Source organism: Arachis hypogaea, chromosome 16 (genome assembly GCF_003086295.3).
Source record: "Arachis hypogaea cultivar Tifrunner chromosome 16, arahy.Tifrunner.gnm2.J5K5, whole genome shotgun sequence".
NCBI lineage: Eukaryota > Viridiplantae > Streptophyta > Magnoliopsida > Fabales > Fabaceae > Arachis > Arachis hypogaea.
Genome location: NC_092051.1, coordinates 131254356 through 131267348, shown reverse-complemented (window position 1 = coordinate 131267348; position 12993 = coordinate 131254356).

Here is a 12993-nt window from a genome sequence, read left to right as displayed (position 1 = left end):
AAGTTCAGTAAACTGTTAATTTTAATTGATACACAACCTTTTAATCTTATTGCCTTTCTAATAATACTAGGCAACAACATCTGAAGTCCAGGAAGCAAACCAGATAATAACAATATATACTAAAGCTGACATCTTAACTTCAAGTAGTTCTGAGTTTTGATTTCTCACAATATTGCATCATCACAAATGCAAATACTGTCTTTATGGTTTCTACTATTTATCTAATTTGTGATTTACAGATCTTGGATTTAGAAATATGTGCTGATACTCTAGTAGGGGATGAAATGTTGCGCAGGATATCCGAAAGACAAAGAAAGCGTGTTACCACAGGTAGTGATCAAACTCTTAGTCCATCAATTTTGTGTGTAATTCTATTTCAACTTTTATGAGTGACATGCAAAAGGTAATAATCTTTATTCATTCATTATCTTTATTTCCTTCCATGGTAAATAGTGTAAATGAACTTGTTGATTTCCTGTATGATTTCTTGTTGGTAATAATCTGAATGGATTCTGGATTGAGAATACTGTAAATGAACTTGTTGATTTCTTGTTTGTAAATAATCTGAATGGATTCTGAATGGTAAATAGTTCAAATAAACTTGTTAATGGTCTGAATAGGACTTACCAATAACTTGTTGATTGCACAATCAACCTCATCTTGGATATTATTTTATTGGAATAGGCACCACCATCAGGACTGGTCACCATGGATCCACTGCAAGGAGCAAGCTCAGCCACATTTCCAAACTGGCCAACTTCTTGAAATTTGTCCCAACACCTGGCTTCAAACCCCCAAGAAAGAAAGAATGAAGATGTAGTTGAATTAGGAATCTTTTTGTGAATCATACTCTTGTTTTTTGGCTTCAGTATGACATGACAAGACCAATTGTTATATTTGAAAACATTGTAAGGTTGATGGCACTATCTGTCTTTGTTATTGGTGTATTTTGGATCAAGATCTAGCTTTTAATTAGGTTGGGGAGGTGTCGCTGATATGGCAGCTGTTTTGCTTGTTAATACTCATGCTGAAAACTCATTGTTAAGTTAGCATCTTATTATTATAATGACAAATTGTTCTACCTTTAATTATGCTACTAATAGGTTCTTCTTTACAATATTTTTTCCATCATTTTGTTAGATGACAAAAACAGAGTTCTTGGTTTATATTTAGAGCAAGACTACCAACTTCAAACAATTCACAATGACAATTTTTCTTTTGTTTACTTTACAATAACCCTAATCACATTAAAACATAATCATCCTCAAATCTTAAATACTAACATGAAAACAACAACAAACATTATAAACAGAGCCTACAATAACATGTACAATTTATGGGTCCTAACTTCAGTTTCTAACTTTCTAATTCTCCAGGCCAAATTGACCCTCAGTTCATCAACATTCTCGGTAGCAGTCACCCTTCCCGATGTCTTCTTCTCCAATGTCAGCCCAGACAAACAAATCACACCACCTTTTTCCACTGACATTGTAGTTATGACACCCAAAGAATGGCTTGTTAGAGTTAGCCTTGTTGTGGACCACCGGAGAACAGGGCGGCATCCACACTCACCACTCTGGAACACTCGATGCTCTATTGGTTCCTCTGGAGATCCTTCTGCTTGACCGCATGGAACTGTGGCTCCCATTTGCACTCATAATCCTAAACCCAGAAAGCTGCACAGCGAGGAAGAAGACGAAGAACTAGAAAAAGTGGGTAGAAGAAGAAAGAGGAAGAAGTTAGGGCAGAAATCTTGGTTATAAAAGGGGACAAGGACTAAATTGGAGCTAATCAAATTTGAGTGCCATGTCATCTAACCGTTGCTGGGTCCAGCGTGGCAAGAAATAGCCACGTCACTGACGGCGTTAGTGCTCCGGTGACGGAAATTAGGAGAAGGACTAACATAGTGCACTTTTTCGAATCTGGGGGACTAATTTAGTGCAATTGGGATCTCGAGAACTAAATCAGTGCAACTCGCCAATCTTAGAGACCAAAGTGGGGCTTAACTCGGTTTTTATCACTATTACTATGATGATTTTTAAAAGTGTGATTTTATGAATCATTATTATACACATAATGTGATTTTTTTTAATTAATTCAACTACAAGAATATGATATAATTATTAAAGTTAGGTCTTTTATTCTTGTGCAATTGTATTAATCGCTATTTGCAAATAATCAAGAAACGGGTTTTGTTAATGTGTTCTTTTAGAGATGATATTGTGTTTTCAAATTGCACAAATTTTAAGTGTAAATATTATAAAAAATTTATATATTTCTTTTCTCTTCATTAAATAAAAGCATTTAAAATTATTATTGATAATAAACTTATCGTGTATCTTAAGTTCTATGTTACAATATTAATTAACATACTCTATGATTGTTATATTTTATAATTTCACTTTAATATAGTAATAATTTTTTTGTTATTTAAATACTAATAAATATTAATTTTTTTAGATATTTTTTTATATTTATATTTTTTTTTTTTTTTTTTGTTCGAAAACTTCAAAGTTTGGTGTCCAATTTTCTTCTTTTCCTATTTAACCCTGTTAAGTGTCAACACAATCCAAAACTAACTTTACAGTTATGCATTTCACTATCAGTTACAAAAAAATTCACACGTAACTTCTTTCTCAATCCTGCACTTAAATAATTTATTTTTTTTATCATTTCTTTAATTTTCTTACTTCTCTTACTCAAATAACTTCCTAAAATAGACTATGACTATGATAAATGTAGGTTTTAGAAGCATGTATGAAAAGAAACAAAAAGAATAATTTATGATGGAGGAAGTGTTCAATTAAATTATATGTCATATTGGTAAGTAATTTTTGGTAAATTTTATTATATTTTGTGATATTCATTTAAATTATATTTTATTTAGTTTTATCTTAGTTTTAGTTTGTACCGTTTTGTTTTGAGTACAATGTACTCTGTAGCTTCACTCTAATTATTTTATTAGAGTTTTTGTTGTAGTTTTTAAAAAATTTATCATTTTTGTATTTCTTTTGATGTTTTTCTTCTTTTTTTTTTAACATTCTCATTGAATTGCCTCCATCCTTCTCCTTTGCCTTCCTCCATTGTGGTTATAATTTTTTTTAATTTACTTACTAATCTATATTTTTAATCCATTTTTAATTTTTTTAATTTGTTACCAATTTTTCACGTGGACAAATAGCGTTATGTTTTTTCTCTCGTTAATTTGATTTGACAAAAAAAAAAAAAAAACAGTTTCTTTGTACATTTTATTTTATTTTTTGACATGTCTGTATTTAACTATCTGTTAATGATGGGATGAAAAAATTTTATAAATATTTTTTATATTTTTTTAATATATTTTTTTATCTTATTATATTTTGGCCTTTTACAATATTATTTGTTTCGCATATTGGCTTAGTTATTTAATTGGTATATAATGCATGCAAGAGAATCACACCTATCAAGTGTTTCTTAAATATTCGTATACTAATTTTCTAAATAATTAATTATTTAGAGTACTGAATTTGATATTTAATTATATAAAGTATTGTATTTGTCATACAAAGACACAAAAAATATACACATCTATAACAATATATAATGCCAAAACAGAGTTTTTGGTGTCCAACTTTATATTCCAATATGCTCTTAATGATAGAAGTTCTTCGTACATGCATGCGTCGGTTACTTTAAATAAAAAAACCTCCACTGTTAACAACAACACATATTCTTCTATCTCATTTTCATTCTGTGTTTTCACTAATAAACGTAGAAACGCGTAACCTCTTCTTCAATTATTCATTTCAATAATTTATCCTTTTCAATTTTTCTTAATTCTCTTCTCCATTCTGAATGTGCTTCTCTGTATATAACAATTATTGGATGAATTATTATGATTTTTTAACTAAATAACGACGATGCCAAATGTTGATTTTCGATGCCAGATATAAAAGGAGGAAAAGAATAATTAGCAGCCATAAATAATTTTTTATAGATCTTATCATTTTGTTTTTGGTATATTCTATATGTGAGTACTTTATACTAAGAGTTTGATCTCATTCTTCTGTTATTAATTTTTCATCTCATTCATAGTTCTTTTACTCTCACCACTAGATGCACTTTTCTATATTTTTACTATTGCCATCATTCTCCTTCTTTCAACATCATGATTGTATCGCTTCCATTCACTACGATTACAAATTATTACCTTTTAGTTAAATCTCAATTTTTAAATTTTTTTTATTGAATGATATTATTTTTTTATTTTTTAAATTATTGATTATGTAAATATTGTGATTAAAATTTGAGTACATAAATATTTATTTTTAAATTAAATTAAATAATTATATAACAAAAAATTTAATGATTTTGTATTCCATAATATTTTTGGTATATAACCCTGATTATTTGATGAGTTTAATTTTAATAGCATTATGTAATTAGATGCATGTCAAACTATTTTACACTAATAGAACATCAAAATTAAATTCTTATTTGATTAACATAGAAAAGACGCAAAAAAAAAAATTGCACCTACCAATGATTTGTTAAAATATTAATATGTTTATTTCCTAAACAATTAATGATGTAGATACTGATATTCAAGTACATGCAAATTCGTACATAATTAAATTAAAATAAATCTATAACAATATATCTATCTATAACAATATATAATGACAAAACCTGTTTTGGTGTCCAAATTTTTTTCCATTTTTATCCTTTTTAATAATCTACCCACGTCAGTTATTCCGCATTACAATACTCTCACTGCCTCATCTTCATTCACGTTCTCTCTTATTTTATAAATCCACATAACTTCTATAATAAATATCTCTTTCTTCCCTTATTCTTTCTCACTTCACGTTGCTGATACTAAAAAAACTTCCTTCATTTATCATCCATTTTTTATGCATCTTTCTCATTTCATCTGATATAATTTTTTTTGTCATTAAATAAAAGTGTGAAACTATGTTTATATGTTTGTTTTGATTAATTACCGTTGACACAGGATACCAACGAAAGTGGTCGACCGACTTGGCAAGACTATGCCAGGCGACGAAGACAAAACATGAGCAAAGAACAGAGACAGCAATACCTCGCCAAAAGGAAGGCGTGCCAGTTAATTATACATCCATTAATAAATTTATGTAGTTAGTATATCATTTAATATGAATTATCTTTTACAATATATTTCATGCTAATAACAAATTTTCTAAATATTCAATACTAATAATAACAGTGAAGTTGGTCCAAGTAATAGACCGAATGATCCAAACATAGGTAAGAATCATGTATATTTATTTAATTAATAATAATTTATTTTTTCTTAAATTTTGATTCGATAAACCTTCCATAATTGTCCTAAATAATATTGTTATAGATATTATTATAATATCTTAATGTACTTTAAATTAAATATTTATAACAATATAAAAAGGGAATACGGGAGTTTATTATCTAATTTTCACTTTTCTATCTTAATCTTATGGATAAATAGTGTTTAATATAATTTTCGTCTTAAAATTTGGTCAAAATGTAATTATTAGTTAATTTTTTTGTTCTTTGTACAGTTACTTTTTTTATTATACATATAACTTTTAATCCACGTTGTCTTTTTTTGTTCTATGGAATACATGTAGTATTCTCTCCTTATCTTTATTTTACTTAATTAAAAAAAATAATGATAAATATGTGTACAGAGAATGGTAAAAAATAATAAAATAAAAATAAATTTTTTTAAAGATAGTGAAACAAAAGATGATTTAACATATTGAATATAAAATTAAAAAAAGCAATTAAAATTATGCGAGAAAAAGAGTTCTTTAAATTTAAATTTTTATATCTGCTTCAAATTAAATAATATTAAAAAAATAAATAAATTAAAAATATTATAAATCTTTTTTTTTTTACCAAAGATATGAGACTCAACTCGCAACCTCTTAATTGAGTATGGGAAGACTATGCCATTTGAGCTATTACTCATTGGCATAATATTATCTTAATTGTTACATATAAAAATAACATAATAATTTAGTATCATACTTAAATTAATTTAATTTTATTATCTATACATTGAAAAAATAAATAACTTATAAAATTTTTATTTTTATTTTATTTATTAATAATTTATTATTTATTAAATTATTATTTTTTATCTCAATTTATATTTAAAATCATAAAAATTAATTTTCTAAAAATATTAGAAAAAAATAACAATATAAAAATTACAATTTTGTTTTGAAATTAAATGAAATTTTAAGAAAATCTTAAAATTTTATTAGTTAGAGACATAGAAGTTGACATATTAGATTTAGAGAAAGATTAAGAATTATTACAAATAAGTGTTAAGAATAGGAAAAATATTCAATAATAATGTAATATTTTTATATTCAATTGTATATGTTAATAGTAGCTAAAATAGTAGTGTCCATATAATATTACTCTTTTAAGAAGATATAAAATATTTGATATTATTTTTTTATAATTGTTGACAAATTTTATAATTTAATTAACGAAAAATCTGAATCGTTGCTATCTTAAGTTTTGTCTGAAAGCAATAAATATGACTTAACAAGTAAGTCTAAAAAATAATAAGGATCTATATAATAAGTATACATCTAGATATCTAAATTAAATCAAAGAAGAAAAAAATTCCTTTAAAAATTTGTAATAACTCAAAAGTTAACACCATGATAGTTATAGATCAGAGTGACAAACAAAAATGAGAGTTAGAATAATGGTACGGTGATAATCAATTGCGATTGGATGAATAGAAGAAGAAAAAATAAAATAAAACAAGGCAACATAATAATATAATAATAATGATAAGAGAAACGATAGTGTATAATATGATGAGATAATATAATCAAAATAAAAATTAATAATCTTAAAAATAATAAAATTAAAGATAATTAAAGAGGTTCAAGATAAAATTGAAAAATTATATTTTTTATCTATTAGAATTATGGATGGAGATAAAAAAAATATTTTGGATATAAATTTTTAAATTTGTTTCAATTAAATAGGATTAAAAAATAAATAAATTCAATAATATTTATAAATAACTAATCTTAAATAATATCAATAAATTTTTATATTAATTTTATTACACATAATAGCAAATTAATATTTTTTTAATCTTATTTTTTAATTTAAATTTATTTTTTAATATTTTACATGTTAAATAATTTAAAATATTTTATTTACTTATAATTTATTTTTAATTATTATTAAATTTATAATTTTAAAATAAAAATATAAAATTAATTTTTTAAACTTAATAGAAAAGCGGCTCAATAGGCACGATAGTTGTTTCATATATAAACAGCAACCCAAATATAACGACCACATTAAAGGGATTATATATTATATTTATGAAACAACTATCGTGCCTGTTGAGCCGCTTTCTATTAAGTTTAAAAAATTAATTTTATATTTTTATTTTAAATTTATAAATTTAATAATAATTAAAATAAATTATAAAGTAAATAAAATATTTTAAATTATTTAACATGTAAATATTAAAAAAACAAATTTAAATTAAAAAATAAGATTAAAAAAATATTAATTTGCTATTATGTGTAATAAAATTAATATAAAAATTTATTGATATTATTTAAAGATTAGTTATTTATAAATATTATTGAATTTATTTATTTTTTAATCCTATTTAATTAGAAGCAAATTTAAAAATTTATATCCAAAATATTTTTTTTATCTCCATCCATAATTCTAATAGATAAAAAATATAATTTTTTAATTTTATCTTGAACCTCTTTAATTATCTTTAATTTTATTATTTTTTAAGATTATTAATTTTTATTTTGATTATATTATCTCATCATATTATACAGTATCGTTTCTCTTATTATTATTATTATATTATTATGTTGCCTTGTTTTATTTTATTTTTTCTTCTTCTATTCATCCTAATCGCAATTGATTATCACCGTACCATTATTCCAACTCTCATTTTTGTTTGTCACTCTGATCTATAATTATCATGGTGTTAACTTTTGAGTTATTACAAATTTTCTAAAGGAATTTTTTTCTTCTTTGATTTAGATATCTAGATGTATACTTATTATATAGATCCTTATTATTTTTTAGCATTACTTGTTAAGTCATATTTTATTGCTTTCAGACAAAACTTAAGATAGCAACGATTCAGATTTTTCGTTAATCAAATTATAAAATTTGTCAACAATTATAAAAAAATAATATCAAATATTTTATATCTTCTTAAAAGAGTAATATTATATGGACACTACTATTTTAGCTACTATTAACATATACAATTGAATATAAAAATATTACATTATTATTGAATATTTCCCCTATTCTTAACTCTTATTTGTAATAATTCTTAATCTTTCTCTAAATATAATATGTCAACTTCTATGTCTCTAACTAATAAAATTTTTAAGATTTTCTTAAAATTTCATTTAATTTCAAAACAAAATTGTAATTTTTATATTGTTATTTTTTTCTAATATTTTTAGAAAATTAATTTTTATGATTTTAAATTATAAATTTGAGATAAAAAATAATAATTTTAATAAATAATAAATTATTAATAAATAAAAATAAAAATAAAAATTTTATAAGTTATTTATTTTTTCAATGTATAGAATAATAAAATTTAAATTAATTTAAGTATGATACTAAAATTATTATGTTATTTTTATATGTAACAATTAAGATAAATATTTATGTCAATGAGTAATAGCTCAAATGGCATAGTCTTCCCATACTCAATTAAGAGGTTGCGAGTTCGAGTCTCATATCTTTGGTAAAAAAAAAAATAAAGATTTATAAATATTTTTAAATTTATTTATTTTTTTAATATTATTTAATTTGAAGCAGATATAAAAATTTAAATTTAAAGAACTCTTTTTCTCGCATAATTTTAATTGCTTTTTTTAATTTTATATTCAATATGTTAAATCATCTTTTGTTTCACTATTTTTTAAAAAAATTATTTTTATTTTATTATTTTTTACCATTATCTGTACACATATTTATCATTATTTTTTTTAATTAAGTAAAATAAAGATAAGGAGAGAATACTACATGTATTCTATAGAACAAAAAAGACAACGTGGATTAGAAGTTATGTGTATAATAAAAAAAGTAACTGTACAAAGAACAAAAAAATTAACTAATAATTACATTTTTGACCAAATTTTAAGACAAAAATTATATTAAACACTATTTATCAATAAGATTAAGATAGAAAAGTGAAAATTAGATAATAAACTCCCATATTCCCTTTATATATTGTTATAAATATTTAATTTAAAGTACATTAAGATATTATAATAATATCTATAACAATATTATTTAGGACAATTATGAAAGGTTTATCGAATCAAAATTTAAGAAAAAATAAATTATTATTATTGAATAAATATACATGATTCTTACCTATATTTGGATCATTCGGTCTATTACTTGGACCAACTTCACTGTTATTATTAGTATTGAATATTTAGAAAATTTGTTATTAGCATGAAAATATATTGTAAAAGATAATTCATATTAAATGATATACTAACTACATAAATTTATTAATGGGATGTATAACTTAACTGACACGCCTTCCTTCTGGCGAGGTATTGCTGCCTCTGTTCTTCGCTCATGTTTTGTCTTCGTCGCCTGGCATAGTCTTGCCAAGTCGGTCGACCACTTTTTTTGGTATCTGTGTCAACGGTAATTAATCAAAACAAACATATAAACATAGTTTCACACTTTTATTTAATGACGAAAAATAAATTATATTAGATGAAGTGATAAAGATGCATAAAAAGATGGATGAGAAATGAAGAAAATTTGTTTAGTAACAGCAACGTGAAGTGAGAAAGGATAAGGGAAGAAAGAGATATTTATTATAGAAATTATGACGTGGGGTAGATTATTAAAAAGGATAAAAATGGAAAAAAAGTTTTGGACACCAAAACAGGTTTTGCCATTATATATTGTTATAGATTAATTAAATAAATATACATTATTCTTACCTATATTTGGATCATTCGGTCTATTACTTGGACCAACTTCACTGTTATTATTAGTATCTGAATATTTAAAAAATTTGTTATTAGTATGAAAATATATTGTAAAAGATAATTCATATTAAATGATATACTAACTACATAAATTTATTAATGGGATGTATAACTTAACTGGCACGCCTTCCTTCTGGCGAGGTATTGCTGCCTCTGTCTTCGTTCATGTTTTGTCTTCATCGCCTGGCATAGTCTTGCGAAGTCGATCGACCACTTTCATTGGTATCCTGTGTCAACGGTAATTAATCAAAACAAACATATAAACATAGTTTCACACTTTTATTTAATGACGAAAAATAAATTATATTAGATGAAATGAGAAAGATGCATAAAAAGATGGATGATAAATGAAGGAAGTTTTTTCAGTATCAGCAACGTGAAGTGAGAAAGAATAAGGAAAGAAAGAGATATTTATTATAGAAGTTACGTGGAATTATAAAATAAGAGAGAACGTGAATGAAGATGAGGCAGTGAGAGTATTGTAATGCGGAATAACTGACGTGTGGTAGATTATTAAAAAGGATAAAAATGGAAAAAAATTTGGACACCAAAACAGGTTTTGTCATTATATATTGTTATAGATTTGTCATTATATATTGTTATAGATTTATTTTAATTTAATTATGTATGAATTTGCATGTACTTGAATATCAGTACTCTACATCATTAATTGTTTAGGAAATAAACATATTAATATTTTAACAAATCATTGGTAGGTACAATTTTTTTTTTTTTTGCGTCTTTTCTATGTTAATCAAATAAGAATTTAATTTTGATGTTCTATTAGTGTAAAATAGTTTGACATGCATCTAATTACGTAACGCTATCAAAATTAAACTCATCAAATAATCAGGGTTATATACCAAATAATATTATGGAATACAAAATCATTAAATTTTTGTTATATAATTTATTTAATTTAATTTAAAAATAAATATTTATGTACTCAAATTTTAATCACAATATTTTACATAATCAATAATTTAAAAAAATAAAAAAATAATATCATTCAATAAAAAAAATTTAAAAATTGAGATTTAACTAAAAGGTAATAATTTGTAATCGTAGTGAATGGAAGCGATACAATCATGATGTTGAAAGAAGGAGAATGATGGCAATAGTAAAAATATAGAAAAGTGCATCTAGTGGTGAGAGTAAAAGAACTATGAATGAGATGAAAAATTAATAACAGAAGAATGAGATCAAACTCTTAGTATAAAGTACTCACATATAGAATATACCAAAAACAAAATGATAAGATCTATAAAAAATTATTTATGGCTGCTAATTATTCTTTTCCTCCTTTTATATCTGGCATCGAAAATCAACATTTGGCATCGTCGTTATTTAGTTAAAAAAATCATAATAATTCATCCAAATAATTGTTATATACAGAGAAGCACATTCAGAATGGAGAAGAGAATTAAGAAAATTGAAAAAGGATAAATTATTGAAATGAAGAATTGAAGAAGAGGTTACGCGTTTCTACGTTTATTAGTGAAAACACAGAATGAAAATGAGATAGAAGAATATGTGTTGTTGTTAACAGTGGAGGTTTTTTTATTTAAAGTAACCGACGCATGCATGTACGAAGAACTTCTATCATTAAGAGCAATATTGGAATATAAAGTTGGACACCAAAAACTCTGTTTTGGCATTATATATTGTTATAGATGTGTATATTTTTTGTGTCTTTTGTATGACAAATACAATACTTTATATAATTAAATATCAAATTCAGTACTCTAAATAATTAATTATTTAGAAAATTAGTATACGAATATTTTAAGAAACACTTGATAGGTGTGATTCTCTTGCATGCATTATATACCAATTAAATAACTAAGCCAATATGCGAAACAAATAATATTGTAAAAGGCAAAAGTAATAAGAAAAATATTAAAAAATATTTATAAAATTTTTTCATCCCATCATTAACAGATAGTTAAATACAGACATGTCAAAAAAATAAATAAAATGTACAAAGAAACTGTTTTTTTTTTTTTTTGTCAAATCAAATTAACGAGAGAAAAAGACATAACGCTATTTGTCTACGTGAAAAATTGGTAACAAATTAAAAAAATTAAAAATGGATTAAAAATATAGATTAAGTAAGTAAATTGAAAAAAAATTATAACCACAATGGAGGAAGGCAAAGGAGAAGGATGGAGGCAATTCAATTGAGAATGTTAAAAAAAAAAAAAGAAGAAAAACATCAAAAGAAATACAAAAATGATAAATTTTTTTAAGAAACTACAACAAAAACTCTAATAAAATAATTAGAGTGAAGCTACAGAGTACATTGTACTCAAAACAAAACGGTACAAACTAAAACTAAGATAAAACTAAATAAAATATAATTTAAATGAATATCACAAAATATAATAAAATTTACCAAAAATTACTTACCAATATGACATATAATTTAATTGAACACTTCCTCCATCATAAATTATTCTTTTGTTCTTTTCATACATGCTTCTAAAACCTACATTTATCATAGTCATAGTCTATTTTAGGAAGTTATTTGAGTAAGAGAAGTAAAGAAAATTAAAGAAATGATAAAAAAAAATAAATTATTTAAGTGCAGGATTGAGAAAGAAGTTACGTGTGAATTTTTTTGTAACTGATAGTGAAATGCATAACTGTAAAGTTAGTTTTGGATTGTGTTGACACTTAACAGGGTTAAAATAGGAAAGAAAATTGGACACCAAACTTGAAGTTTTCGCATTATATATTGTTATAGATTATAGATATTGTAAAAAAAATACTACACACACATATATATAGGTATTTACTCAAATAAAGATATTAAAAATATCTTTTTATAAAAAATTTTATGTTAAAAGTATATTTTATTTATTTAGCAACACTTTAAAAGATAATAATATTTTTATAGCATATCAAATTAAATCCTATAATTTATTATCTAATGATAAAAAAG